Source organism: Desmodus rotundus, chromosome 7 (assembly GCF_022682495.2).
Source record: "Desmodus rotundus isolate HL8 chromosome 7, HLdesRot8A.1, whole genome shotgun sequence".
Lineage (NCBI taxonomy): Eukaryota > Metazoa > Chordata > Mammalia > Chiroptera > Phyllostomidae > Desmodus > Desmodus rotundus.
In genome coordinates, this window is record NC_071393.1 from 43,748,542 (window position 1) to 43,762,921 (window position 14,380).

At 40.3% G+C, this 14,380-nt stretch overlaps 1 protein-coding gene, 1 non-coding gene and 1 pseudogene across 2 annotated transcripts in view; 2 read left to right on the forward strand and 1 right to left on the reverse strand.

Annotated features, from left to right (window-relative positions):
- The window catches only part of PRPF39 (pre-mRNA processing factor 39), a 37,981-nt gene extending 29,828 nt beyond the window's left edge, over positions 1-8,153 (reverse strand). Inside the window, exon 1 of the mRNA XM_024573949.4 lies at positions 8,002-8,153. The gene's annotated coding sequence lies outside the window, so the exon portion shown is untranslated. The remainder of the gene's footprint in view (positions 1-8,001) is intronic.
- Positions 1,380-1,511, forward strand: LOC112317002 (small nucleolar RNA SNORA63). Its single transcript, XR_002976071.2, has one exon. It is a non-coding gene; the product is annotated as a small nucleolar RNA SNORA63 (small nucleolar RNA).
- Positions 8,154-13,360: 5,207 nt separating the features above from the next.
- On the forward strand, positions 13,361-13,974 carry LOC112316994 (large ribosomal subunit protein eL33 pseudogene; annotated as a pseudogene).
- Positions 13,975-14,380: the final 406 nt, after the last annotated feature.

Consider the following 14,380-nt stretch of genomic DNA (forward strand, 5'->3'; position numbering starts at 1 on the left):
AATAAGAAGGCACATCTACCCTTTGCAACAGCATGGATAGAACTGGAGAGCGTTATGCTAAGTGAAATAAGCCAGGTGTTGAGGGACAAATACCATATGATCTCACTTTTAACTGGAACATAATCAACAGAAGAAAAAAGCAAACAAAATATAACCAGAGACATTGAAATTAAGAACAATCTAACAATAGCCAGAGAGGAGGAGGGAGGGTACAATGCGGGGAAGTGTTTCCAGGAACTACTATAAAGGACACATGGACAAAACCAAAGGGGAGAGTGGAAGCAAGGGAGGGAGGTGGGGTTGGCTGGGGTGGGGGCGGGGGAATGCAGACAACTATAATTGAACAACGATAAAATAATTTTAAAAAATAAAAATAAAAAGAGGACTGCTTTAGTAAATGGCATATTGTATAATAGATTAATAAATTATAATTAAAAAGGAAATATGTATATCTGTGTTTATACAAAAAGATGTCCACTATACATTATACTATATATATGCAACACATGTTATCTATAAGGATTTATACCAAATAATTTTATACCCAATAAAAATGTTGATTGTTGTTAACAGTTGTTTTCCTCAAATTACTGGGTTGATGCTTTCTCCTTTTGGCTTATCTGTAATTATTTAACAGAAGTGAAGGGAAAAAAGGAAGGTTTTGTTTTGCCTTAAGAAAAGCCAGCTAGTATACCAATGGTTGGCTGGTTACTACTTTTTCTTTGCAATTTTATGCCTACTTTAAAAACCTGGGTTTCACTATAGTCTACACAGAAATTCTCAAACCCAGCTCCACAACAGTTACCCAGTAAGTTAAAAGTACAGATTCCTTGGCCCCAAATCCTATTGAGGTCTAGGCTTACATTCAGAAAGTTGTATTATACTTCTATCAAGTTCTCTAAATAATTCAGGGAACAGAATTTATTCATGAGTGAACTATGAACAATGGAACAGCCGAATCAAAGAATTAAATTTGAGAGGATGCTGAAAATTTCTCTGGAAAAGTTGCAGTAGCCATTTGACAAGACTTAGTTGCCTATCCACTATCCCCTCTCACCATCTTCCTAATAAAACATTGTGTTCATTCAGAGAAGCAAGACAGCTAACCCTATGTAAGGAGGGATCAGGAGACTAAACAGGACATCTGCTGCAGAGCTCTGGAGAAAAGACTATGCTTTCCTGATTAAAAAATTAAAAGAGAGAGAGTGAGTCATGCCCCTAGCCAGTGTGGCTCAGTTGGCTGGAGCAATGTCCAATACACTGAAAGGCTGCGGGTTTAGTCTCCGGACCGGGGCACATATGAGAAGGCAGCTGATAGAAGTTTCTCTCTCACATTGATGTTTCTCTCTCTAAAAGCAATGGGAAAAAATGTCCTCAAATAGCAGGATTCAGACTACAATATAGCTGTTAAGTGCTGTGTTGTCATTCCCCTTTCTCAAAATAAAGTTGTGCCTTAACTATACCTGTCTGCTATACTCCTGCAGCAGCCAGGGACGCCTGGTCTCACACATGTCATTAAAAAAAAAAAAAAAAAGAAAAGTCCTTAGGTGAGGATAAAAAGAAAGAGAGAGAAACAGGGAGTCACAAATAATATACAGGTATGTTCTACCACTCTTTCTTACCTTGAATGTGAGCATATCTGAAATAACCTAAGTACATGAAGCAGTCAATAGGGACTGGCCAGAAAAATTAAGAATGCCAGCCCCGACATCATCAAGATGTTAATAACACAGTGCAAGATTCATAGTCTGTGAGAAAAAGAAATCCCCAGTTATTTAAACTATCAATTGACAGGTTTTTCATTACTTGTAAGAAGACAAATGCATTCCTAACTGATTAACCCATGCATGAGAATGTCCATTTCTCCACCTCCCCTTGTCAGCACTAGGTACCATGAAACTTAATTTTTGTTCATTTGTCTTAAAAACAAGTAAGTAGCCCTGGCTGGTGTGGCTCAGTGGATTGAGCGCCACCTGCAAACCAAAGGGCCACTGCTTCAATTCCCAGTAAGGGCACATGCCTGGGTTGTGGGCCAGGTCCCCAGTAGGGGGTGCACAAGAGGCAACCACACATAGATGTTTCTCTCTCTCTCTCTCTCTTTCTCCCTCCCTTCCCCTCTATCTATTTATCTAGCTAGCTATCAATAAATAAATAAATAAATAAATAGTCTTTAAAAAATGAGTAAATAAGAGCGATACTTCATTTTAATTTGCATTTCTCTAACTATGAGGAGGATGAATATCTGGTTCTTTTTTTCTTAAATGCCTTTCCACATCCTTTGTCCATATTTTCTATTGCATCACTAATTTTTTTTCCTCACTGGTTTGTATATGCTCTTTGTAAACTAAGGAAATCAGATTCTTAAGATTTACATGGTAAAACATTTTTATTAGTTTTTCTTCTTACTAGTTTTAGGTTCTTTTGTATGTATAAAGGGCATCTTTTAAATTGTCAATACATATAAAATCCAGATTTTTAATGTTTTGGGCATCTTTTAAATATAAAGGGCATCTTTTAAATGTTTCAAAATGTAGTATGAAGCAAACTGTTCCCCAACATAGGGTAAACTTAAAATATAAATCAAGAAACTTTTTGACCCTGAATGTCACGGGAAAAATTAGTTGTAACCAGGTAAATCTAGGGAATAAAAAAAAAAGAACAAGAAAAATAAAGGAAGTCAAGCAGGGACAAAAAGTTTTCAATGCCTGATGTTATCTAGAACTCTACTACATTCTTTGTAGAGAACAGCTAAATACAAGTTCACACTCAAAGGCAGAGTGTCCAAACTTTTGGTGTCTCTGGGCCACACTAGAAGAAGAGGAGTTCTCTTGGGCTACACATTAAAGATACAAACACCAACAAAAACTGATGAGCAAAAAAAGTCTATGCATAATTTTTGTGATACCCACCACCACAGATAAGCAAAAAAGTCCTCACATAATAACCATTATTATTCAGCAGCCCTTCTGATAATCTTTTAAAATCATCAAACGGGTCCCAAGTTTGTGATCACTAACATAGAAAATGTACATACCTAAGTAATAAACCTTAGCAATAAAATTAAGTAACATTTTAAGTAAATTTACAATTTTGTGTTGGGCCACATTCATAGCCACCCTGGGCCACAGGTTGGACACCCCCACCCTAAGGCTTATTAACTAGTCAGAAAGAGAAAAACATGGAAAACAATGAGAGAGGGAGAAAGAATTTCAAATGAAACAAAAAAGATTAGAGCAATCAACTGAAAATTACAGCCATCTAGAAAAGCTTCATGAAATGGATAATTTTCTAGATGGATAAATGTGCTAATTTTGAAAAACTATAGGTTTTGAAATAGAAAAAATAATAAATTACTGCAGAATAGGGAACCGCCCGTTTAACTCACAAGTTCAAACCTTCTTGACAGTTCCCAAGAAGTCAGAAATTAGGATTAGTTCAAACACAAGACAGACTGAACAGAACAGAATGAAGAGGGTTTGCATTATGGAAGTGGAAGGGTAAGTAGTGGAATAAGCAGGGAAAGCCAGAGGCATTTGAGAAGAAATGTTAAGAAAATTTACAGAGGGTTTTGAGAGGTTTGAAAAGAAATGACAGAAGAAATTCTGTAGAGGAATTTGAAAAGAAAAAAATACAAGAAGCAAATGTAGTTGGTATACTTACTTAGTATACCCTGACATAAGAATTAACCAGCTTGTTCTTTTTATTCACACTACTCTTCCTATAGATTAAGTAGTCATATCTCCCCACTAGACCAGTATTTTTCAAACTGCAGATTGTTTCAGGGGTGTCCAACCTTTTGGCATCTCTGGGCCACACTGCAAGAAGAGTTATCTTGCACGACACATTAAATACACTGCAACATGTAATCACATAAAAATATTTTAAGTAAATTTACAATTTCGTGTTGGGCCACATTCATAGCCATCTTGGGCCGCATGTGGTCCATGGGCTGCAGGCTGGACATCCCTACAGATCTTCTCCCTTTTAGAAAACGATAAATAGTCTAACATACATGTGCAATTCAACAATTGTATGTAAACTGTACTGAATTGCCTGGCACACTGAAGACATTCATTATTTTTAAAAGAATGAAAGAAAGAAAGCATGTCTTCATGTACTGCTATGACTTCCATTAGTTATTAGTGACAACAGTTAAGAGACACTATTTAGTTAACAAGTATTTTGTTAAATTCCACTTTCCCATCCTTAAGAATGGGGAAAACAAAATTGATTAAGTAACTTGTCCAAGGTGACATGAGTAGTAAGGGACAGAGTCAGGATCCAACCCTATCTTGTATGACACAGAAACTATTGCCTATTCTCTACTAAATTCTACAACCCAGGAAGTCTGTTTCTGCTGAGGTTTTGTTTTGTTTTCTAATTCAGCTCCTTTCAGCTTCACAGTCTTAGTGTATGCAGTTTCTTCCAGGGAATGCTCTTCCACCTCTATCCCACCCCAAGATTCCCACTCAGAACCTTCAACCTAATTAAACCCTACTCATTTTTCTAGACAAAGTTAAAACATCACTTCCTGAAAAGTATTCCCATACCCCACTAATTAGTTAGGTTCTCTGAAGGATGCTTCCACAACAATCAGTCTTTTTCTCCATAGCACACATCACATTTGTGATACTTGTTCCACATCTACCTTCTCTACTAGAACTCAAGTTTCTTGCCAGTAAGGACCAGACCTATCAATACTAGGGATATAGTATACCTGGAGGCCTAGAACCCATTCAATTAATTAAATAACAAATACATAGCATCAGAGTCCTTAGTCACCACACCCCACTCCCCCCCATCAGCCTAAACCTAGTATACTACTTCATAACCAAGTAAGAAGTGACATAATAAAGTACTTGGGCTTTAGAGTCCTACAGAACTGAATTAAGAATCTGGCCCAGTTACTCATTAGGGAACTCTGGGCAAGTTACTTAACCTCTCTATGCCTCATCTGCAAATCATCACACACACCTTGCTATAAAGACTATCCTCTTCTTTTCATTCACAGTGCTATTGTTACAATTTGAGTAATTATCACCTCCCTTCCTGAATCTTTTTCAAACTACAGACTGCTTCAAATCAGCTTCCCCTGCCCACCTTTTAAAAATGAAAACACATAGAATAGAAAAAAATGCACCATAGTGCACACACACTTAAGGGCATATTGTTGAAATATACAGAGAATTCAACTCCTGTTGTTGGGCTGCAATGTTACATGCATATAATACAGGGTGGAGAAAAATTTGGTTTACAGTTTTAAGTACACAGAGTTTAGGATTATTTATTAATTATTGTATTATTTTCCACATGAACTATAAACCTACTTTTTACCCATCCTGCATTATGGGTTGCAGTAAAAAAAAATTTGAAAAACACTGCTACACTATTACTATGATAAATTTATATTAATAGAATATTACATTCAGTAGAACAGTGGCCTTGGTTTTGTTCACTACTGTGTCCCTAGAACCTAAAGTAGTCTCTAGTGGATAACAGTATATGAAAGAATGTGGTGAAAAAGTGAGTGCTATAACTGGTCCCAACTTAACTTTTCAAATGTATTAATCCTGCAGTATTCCTCCTCACTGGCATTTACAGAACCCAAAACATTCTTCAGCCTGAGAAGAGACTCATGCTCTTCTCTCAGACTAACAAAAGCTTCCTTCCTACTTCACCCAACTCACCAAAACAACCAATGCCTTTTTACTACATTGCACTTTCTTATAAAATCATGAGAGGCATACAGTCCACAAGTACAAAAGGGAACACAATAAAATAAATATGCAGTACAGGAAAAAATAGTTCTATAGCATGCCTTTAACTTTTAGTTTACATTAAACTTTTTTTTAATCCTCACCAGAGGATATGCTTATTGATTTTTTTTTTTTTTTTTTTTTTTAAGAGAGAGAAAGGCAGGAGAGAAAGAGATCAATCAGTTGCCTCCCTTCTGTGTCCTGACCCGGGATCAAACCAGAGACTTTTTAAAAAATTCTTTCTTTCTTTCTTTTTAGAGAGAGGGGAAGGCAGGAATAAAGGGAGGGAGAGAAACATCAATGTGTGGTTGCCTCTCACGCCCCTGACTGGGGACTGGCCTGCAACCAAGGCATGTGCCAGTCCCGACAGGGAATCAAACCAGGGACCCTTTGGTCCGCAGGCCAGCACTCATATCCACTGAGCCACACCAGCCAGACACCATTTTGGTGTACAGGGATGACGCTCCAACCAACTGAACCACCTGGCCAAGGCGACATACATTAAACTTGTGACTAACAATTCAACCTGCCATGGTAAAATTTGGAGGATGAATTAAATAATCCATACATAATTAAAAATGGGAAGTTTGATCTCATAGCTTCTTTTTTAACACTATATTAACTCTACGCCCATAGAGTTAAATGATTATTCTCATTAACAGAGCAATACATAAAAATCTGAAGACATCACTAAGGACTGAAAGTCAGGAGTTTGAGCAATACAAATCAACAAACTTTGCAACCTACAAGTTACTCTGTGCCTCATCCACAGATAAGAGTCAGGCGGTTTAAAAAAAAAAAAAAAAAGACTCTCATAACCAATGATTTTAGCAACTGTTTTCAGAAACTAAGTAGAATGGTCACAGATTGACCTTTTAAAAGATTCTACCTATCAAACACTTATTATGTTCCAGAAACAAGAATAAAACATACATACACACACTTACAAAAACCTGCATCCCTCAGATTTTTTTAGGAAAAAAAAATCATCTCTTGGCTACAACTACTACTCTCTCCTTTGGGTATTAAAAAAAAATCCTACACTTTATGCATAATTGCTAACATACCATGGTTCTGTTCTTTCACTTGAAACACAAACACAAATTTTATCATTTGATTAATAAGATTATTTTTCTTCAAGTAATTAAAAATACTACCAAATACTGTGACACTAAAAATGCACACTTTTCAATTTTCAAATATCTCATGCCATCCACTAATAATTAGCCAACTTTGGTCAACCCTAATTATTCTAGAGTTCACAATCTAAGAACTAGTCTTCTTCAGTAGAATTCCTTTCATTTCCTTTTGCCTACCAAAGGCTGTAGAGTGGAAAGTTCCAACTTTTGCAACTCTAGAATGAGGTTATAAGCAGGGGGAGGGGGAAATACCTAACAGTAGTGGTTTGTTTTTTTCAAGCCACTTAAGCTCCTACAGAACCCAAAACACTCAAGTTCCAACCTGAGCTTCATACCTCCATCTATGAAACTCGCTTTAGGCTTCAACCTTTCCAGCTGTAGAAAAGTTCAGCGTATTTCTGAACAGATTGGATCAGCTGCCAATTAACCTTAAATCCTCAGAGAGAAGGCACCATGAAGATCAAAAACGTAACAATCTAATGGCATAAAATAATGCAGTATTCTAGCATCCTCATCCATCATACATTAAGAGCAGTACTCCGTATGAACTTGAAGTAGACATTATTCTTTAACAGATTTCTTCAAAAGGTCTTCAATGTCTAGATTTCTCTGCCTCAATCCTATCCTGGCAAAAGCTCTGGATTATCTCCGGCGTGCTGTGCCTCAGGGTCCCCAAAATGTGGCTTATGTGGTCGGAATGCGCAATGCGCCCTACAAGGCGCCTACATTAAGCTTTATTAACAGAATTTGTATTATATTTCACAACGTTCTGTCTGAGCTCCTTCCACTTCCAGTCGTCCCGGCCCGTTTCCAGCTCTTGAGGGAGCAAGGGCTTCAGAGTTACCCCCAAATCGCTTCCTCAATCAAGGTGGAGGCCCACATTCCCCCGCCCGGCCGAGAAACGTCTAAGAAAAGAAACCTCGCACTGCTCCGCCAACAGGTGGGAAGGGGAAAGGAATGGGCAGCTGGGCGCCGAGGGCAGGCCAGGCCGCAAACCCGGCGGGAGACTGAGGCCCCGGCCCCCGTACGGCCTGACACACCGCAAGCCTTCTGTGCCCAGCGAACCACCCTCTCCAGCCAACTCCAACGTGCCCACCGCAACTGACCTGACGGTGGACGCGCCTCAATGCCATAAGCCGCAGACTGGGCTAACGGAGCCGAAGATAGCACTTCCACGGTCTCAATCCCCACAGCCCTCACAGCACAGCCACCAGCACCTCAGCCGCCTCCTCGGAAGAGAGAGCGTGGCGCGCATGCGTCGGTATTCCAGGAGACCACGTAGTCACGTGGCTGCGCTGCGCGCCGGCCTCGCCTGACGCAGGATCCAGAAGACCACGCCCCTCCTCGGCACTAAGGGCGGGGCCGGCCGCTGCTCCCGCTCAGTTTTCCCTCTGTGGGGACTTCCCCAGCTGACAGCGTGTTTTGGTTCTTTTGACACCCAGATCTTAAACACAGCAAGCGTCCCATCCTTGTGCTCCCCACAAAGAAAAATATTGTTATTCTTTTTGGGAAAATCTAAGGTTTCCCAACAATTGCCCAGCTTTTACTTCTCAACCAAAAAATGGACATAAACTAAACCCTAATACCCTTGTGAAGAACCCTGGGTGGGTAGCTCAGTTCATTAGCACGTCGATCAGTCAGGGCACATACAAAATATGATTTCTAGATCTAGGATTTAAAATTAAATTTAACCAGGCCTAACTACCCTCGGTTTCATTTATCAGAAATCTCCTAAAGAGCACATTTGCTTCCAAATATCATAATCCATCTTCTAACTGTTTGCTTTTCACTTTCATCAAACTGCATCCAATTACAGCTTTCCATTCTTACTCTCGGAACTCACTTTTTTGTTTGTTTAATTCTCCAGCAATGCACCCATGCTTTGTACTTGTTTAAACAGTAATTTTTCGATGTTTCCTATGGGAAGGGGCAGTGAAGGGCTGATAAACTGGGAAGGCATGTGGAGTTCTCAGCGGGCTGTAAGTGCCACTGCCTTCTTTACTCCTTTTCTGGTCCTTTCAACCTTTTCTAAAGTCATCTCAAGTTCTTTATCTGTAAATAAGATTAGCAAACTCTGAGACCCTATCCCCCTCTAATAGCCATTTTGCAAAACTCCATCTGCTTCAACTTTATTCACTGTAAATTCATTGTTTCCCTTTATCTAGTTTCCTACAGCTTACCTCTCAAGCCAGTGATACTGCTTTTACTCTCCTGTTTTTCCCCACTGCTTATAAGAAAAACCTAAAAGTTTTGGCATTGAAAGTTCTTTCATAATCGTGTAGCCTTCTTACTGGTTTATGACTTCCTGTAGCTCCACAAAACTCAATGTTTCCTTTTATGTGTCTTTTTGTTCCTTGTATATATCTAAATCTTTCAGTCGGCATTTTCCTCTGCCTAGAATGTTTTCACCACCGGTGAAAACAATTTAAAAAAATTGAATTAGGCTTTGTTGACTTTAAAATAAATTGTATACCAAAACATAAGCTTTGGGGGGAAAAATGACATACCAAATACTGTAGGATAGAGGGTGGCAAGTTCTAAAATACTGTAAAGTCGGGTATTCTCAGAAACAGACAGAACAAAGAAATTGGACAGATGAGGAAAGGTATTATCTATTAATGTAATGAATTTCTTCCATTTGCCTCTCCAGATCAATAGCCCACCCTTCTCCACGCTCCATTCTCCACAGATTAATCCTTATGCATTATATCCCTTTCTCCCTGGCTTCTAGTTGGGTCTGGTCAACAAAGAGTCCTGGAAGAATGGAAGGGAAGAGTGAGGTCAGAACGTTTGTTTCTCAAGCTCTCTCCACATGAGGATGTCAGCTCTTATCAAGGTGGTCCTCTCCGAAGCACTTTCTTCTTCTACGTTCCAGGTTTCCCCTAACCCTGCCTTTGCAAATAGTGCCTTATTAACCACTTCTCAAATGACCCTGATGTTGATATGCCCTCTATTGCCATCTGGGATCCTGACTGATAAAAGAACAAAAAGCTTCTTGTGATACCCAGTGTTAATCACAACTTCTTGGCTACTCAGTATAAGGTTCCCGCTTCTTTCTCCAAAATGTAACATGCAATGAAAATGTGCATAGAACACTGCATGGCTCACTTAATTTACAGAATATGGAATTTGTCCATTTTTGTTATGAATTTACCACTAAATTCAGTGTAATTCACCTGTAACCATGTATCCTTAGAATGCTAAGTACATTCCCTTCACCAAGAATTTAAGGAGTACACAAGTGAAGGTGTTATCAGTTGAGGAGTTTTTGCAGCGTCTGGAAGAAAAGAATTTCCTAACACCCACGTGGGAGGATAGGTTTAGGGGGTGAACTTTATTGACGATGTAAAATTAAAAGGGTTCCCCTCCTGACTTCCCAATGTTACAGAACAGATCCGGGGGGCAGTGAACAATATATTATTACCAAAAGGGCTCCCCCCTTTTTCTCCAGGGGTGCTCCCCACCTGCTAGGTTCGCTTTGCCCACTACCAGAGGAAAGATGTTTCTCAGTGCCAGAGATGGGCGAAAAGGAAAGGAATTATTTATTTAAAAGTTATGCAGACTTAGGGTAATGACTTAATGTCTTCATTAAAATACTAAAGTTCTTTAGAATACCCACAAACGCACACAGTCCTTCCTTCTCCCTCTGTCCAGTCTGGGTACCGTATCTCAGGAAAAGAAGAAGTCTGTGTTTCAGGCAGCCTGCACCATCCGCTGTGTCTCTGCCTCGATCTCCAGTTAATCCAGAGCCATGTGGCACCTTCACATGGCCCACCAGCAAGACTCCTTTCTCCCCTTTTCTTTCCAGCAAAGACTCCCTTGCTGCCTAAGCCACGTGGCAAAAGGGAGCACCCCAAAGCCTCATGGTCCCAACCTACTCCACCAAAGCTGCATGATCCTCCCGGTATGGCCGCCACACCTGGGTTTAAATCCCTGCGCCAGTCTTCCTCTGCAGCCCCATTTCTGACTCCTCCTACAATTAGTTACACCTGCCAGCATTCCCTATTCTTCCAGCTTTACTGGGCTGCTATAGTAAGTCCAGGCAGGCATGGCCCCATGGCGTGGAGGCAATCATCTCCAAGTTCTCATGCAGGCACAGCAACCAGAGGGAGTTGCTTCCCAGTTACATTCTGGGTTGAAGTCACTCCCAATCTCCTGGCCCAAAGCATGGCCACGGCTATTTAACATATCTATGAAACCAGTTGTAGACATATGTTAAGTGACCATTCTAGAGGTTAGCCGCAAAACTGTTGCTATTCAAAACAACTCTGAATGGCCCTGCTCCATGTGTCCCATCCCCCAACTCAAGACTTGTCGGGATGAGGACATCATATATATGTTTTTCTCTAATATTTCCTGAACACCCGGAGTTCTGGACCCCATTACAAATCCCTACTTGGGGCCTCCCCTTGGCTGCACCCTGTTACACCAATGTCCCATCTCTGTTTGTCCCACCATGGAAAACGTCCCATCTTGTCTTCAGTGGGGCCAGAATAAAGGCCACTGCCCAGAGTTTCTGCTCCATATTAAAGTACAGTCCAGTCCAGCATCTGGCTGACTTAGCGTATGTTTCCAGCTGCAGCCCATTACTGTGCTGAAGTATTCAGGCGCTCTCCTGGAGACTGTGTGCCGAGTCCCCACAGCAATGGCTATGCGGCTGCTAGGACCGTATGGCCATGGGCAGAACAGGCACATGAGGGTAATTGGGTGAGAAAGGGGGGAGTTCTTCTTTATTCCTGTAGTTTGGGCTTGGAAAAGACCAGAAGCTTTTCCAAATTGGTCAATAAATTTCCCAAGTTTTTGTGGGCTTTGGATGGATTTACACCCCCAATTAGACTGACAGGCCTTTGTAGTTCAGCAGCTCCCTCCGTGGCCCCCTCCGTCCCCTGCCCCCAACAATTTGGTGCTGGAGGGATGAAAGGAGGAGTGCTAATTCCCTTGGCAGAGCAACGTTATAATCACCTGGAGTGTGAAGAGCTGTAGCTTCCTGGCAAAGCGAAGAGACGCATGCTCCCCATTTTATTGAGCCCAATGTCTACGTCCCTTTGCTCCCCCTTCATTTTATTAATGATTAGTTAAATACCAACGATAATAAGGGATGAGTCAGGATCTTTGAAAAGTACTAGTGGTGGTTCTCTTTGGCTGAGGATGCTACAATTGATATAGGTGCCATGATTTCAAAGGTGATACAGATTCCTAGATGGCAGAAAACTCAAATTATCAGAGACAAATGGGCATGATTAGGAATAAGGAGCAGGACCTTGTAGTAATTGAATGATCTAACCAGTAGGGATATTTAGTAATATCTAATTGATCATGGGACCAAAATAGATAAGTAAAATACCAAAGTCTTAGTTGTTTTATATTTAAAAAACCCTTCCAAACTAGCGAAGAGAGCCACAACCTCTCACCCACTTTCCTAGGACCTCTTGAAATAAGATGAGGGCAAATAACTCTAGAGAAAAATTCTACAGTAATATCACTATGACTATTCCTCCTACCCCTCCAAAGAGGCCTTTGGATACTTATCGAAGAAGCTTCACACTGGAAAAAATGTGGTTAATTTTTTTTTTAAGATTTTGTTTTAGAGAAAGGAGAAGGGAGGGAGAAAGAGAGGAAAAGAAACATCAATGTGAGAGAAAAAACACCAGCCAGTTGCCTCTCCCAGACACCCTGACCGGGGACCAAACCCACAACCCACGCATGTGCCCTGACTGGGAATCAAACCAGAGATCTTTTTGCTTTGCAGGATGATGCCCAACAGAGACATACCAATCAGGGCAAAATGGTGCTGTTTTGAGAATTTACTGGACACTGGTTCTAAACTAATGCCAAGTCTTGCAGTCATAGAATGCCATCAGACAGAGTGGGGTTTTAGAATATGATAGATGTGGGTTAGATCACTCTCACCCATTCCCACTATGTTCCTATTACCGTCCTCTACAACTGAGACTGGGAATTATGTACTCAATTTCCTAGCCTCCCTTGAATCTAAGCACATCTAAAGAGATGTAGACAGAAGTATATAGGGAGGGCCTTCTTTCCTAAACAAAAAAGCAAAGCCCCACTAGAGAAACTCACTAGTGTAATGAACTTTAACTGGTGACTCCTTTATCCTCCTAATCTAAGTGTGTCATCAATTCAGTTCAGTCCTACTCCAGAATACCTTCTAGGTCCTTTCTTTTCATTCTCACTGCTTCTACTATAGTTTAGACCTTAACTAGAGTTTAGCTCTGAGCCCTAGCTAGTAAATCACTACACTCTTTTTCAAAACATTGCACAGGCAAACACTATCAACCCTTCAGGCTGGAACGTTTGATGAATTCCATTTATCACAGGTGGACTTTTCCTCGGTGCTTCCAAATTGATTTCCTTGCCTATAACCTTTCCTTGCTCCACTCAACTATCCCTCTGCTATTGGTTAAATTATTTTGAATACACCCTTTCCAGTCTTGAAAACATGCTTCCAGCCATCTTGAATCCTGTGGAGCCTGCCAGGAACAGGACTTCTACAACAACAAATATGTCTGGAAGGCTGTGGTCCAAGGCCATTTTTGCTGGCTATAAACGGGGTCTCCGGAACCAGAGGGAGCACACAGCTCTTCTTAAAATTGAAGGTGTTTATGCTCGAGATGAAACTGAATTCTATCTAGGAAAGAGATGTGCTTATGTGTACAAAGCAAAAAACAACACAGTGACTCCTGGTGGTAAACCAAACAAAACCAGAGTAATCTGGGGAAAGGTAACTCGTGCTCATGGAAACAGTGGCATGGTTCGTGCTAAATTCCGAAGCAACCTTCCTGCTAAGGCCATTGGACACAGAATCCGTGTAATCCCTCCAGGATTTAAACTTATTGATAAATAAATAACAACTCTGACTGTGTGGCTTGGTTGGGGGCCTTCTGGCAAAGCAAAGGATTCCGGGTTGGGGGACATGGGTTGCAGGTTCAGTCCCTGGTCAAGATGCAAAGGGGAGCCAACTAATGAATGTTTCTCTCACATGTCTGTGGTTCTCATCTTTTTCTCCCTCCCCTCTCAAGTAAATAAAATCTATTTTAAAGAATAAAAAAAAAAACAAACCATGCTTCCTATCTCCAGAATACATTTCAAACTATGTATCATTCACCATTTTATCCAAGTACTATTTATTTAGTATCCAGTACAGGTCAAGAATAGTAGTGAAAAGAAAAACTCATTCAAGATTGGTCATAATTTGGTATCACCGGATCATTCTAACATCATTGTGCATAATATTGTTTCACACCTTCCATGCTCTACTAGTTTTTTAGAGTATTTTGCTAATTCTGCAATTTACTTTAATAACTTTAAATCTCAGCTTATCCCATTGTTCTGCCCAGAAAGAGTTTAAACTGAGTTTAAACTTAAACTGAGTTTAAGTTCCCTTTTAACACATTATCAGACTATAAATCAGTAATGATAATATTGCAATGCTGAATTGATTTTGCCTTTGCTTGACATACTCAG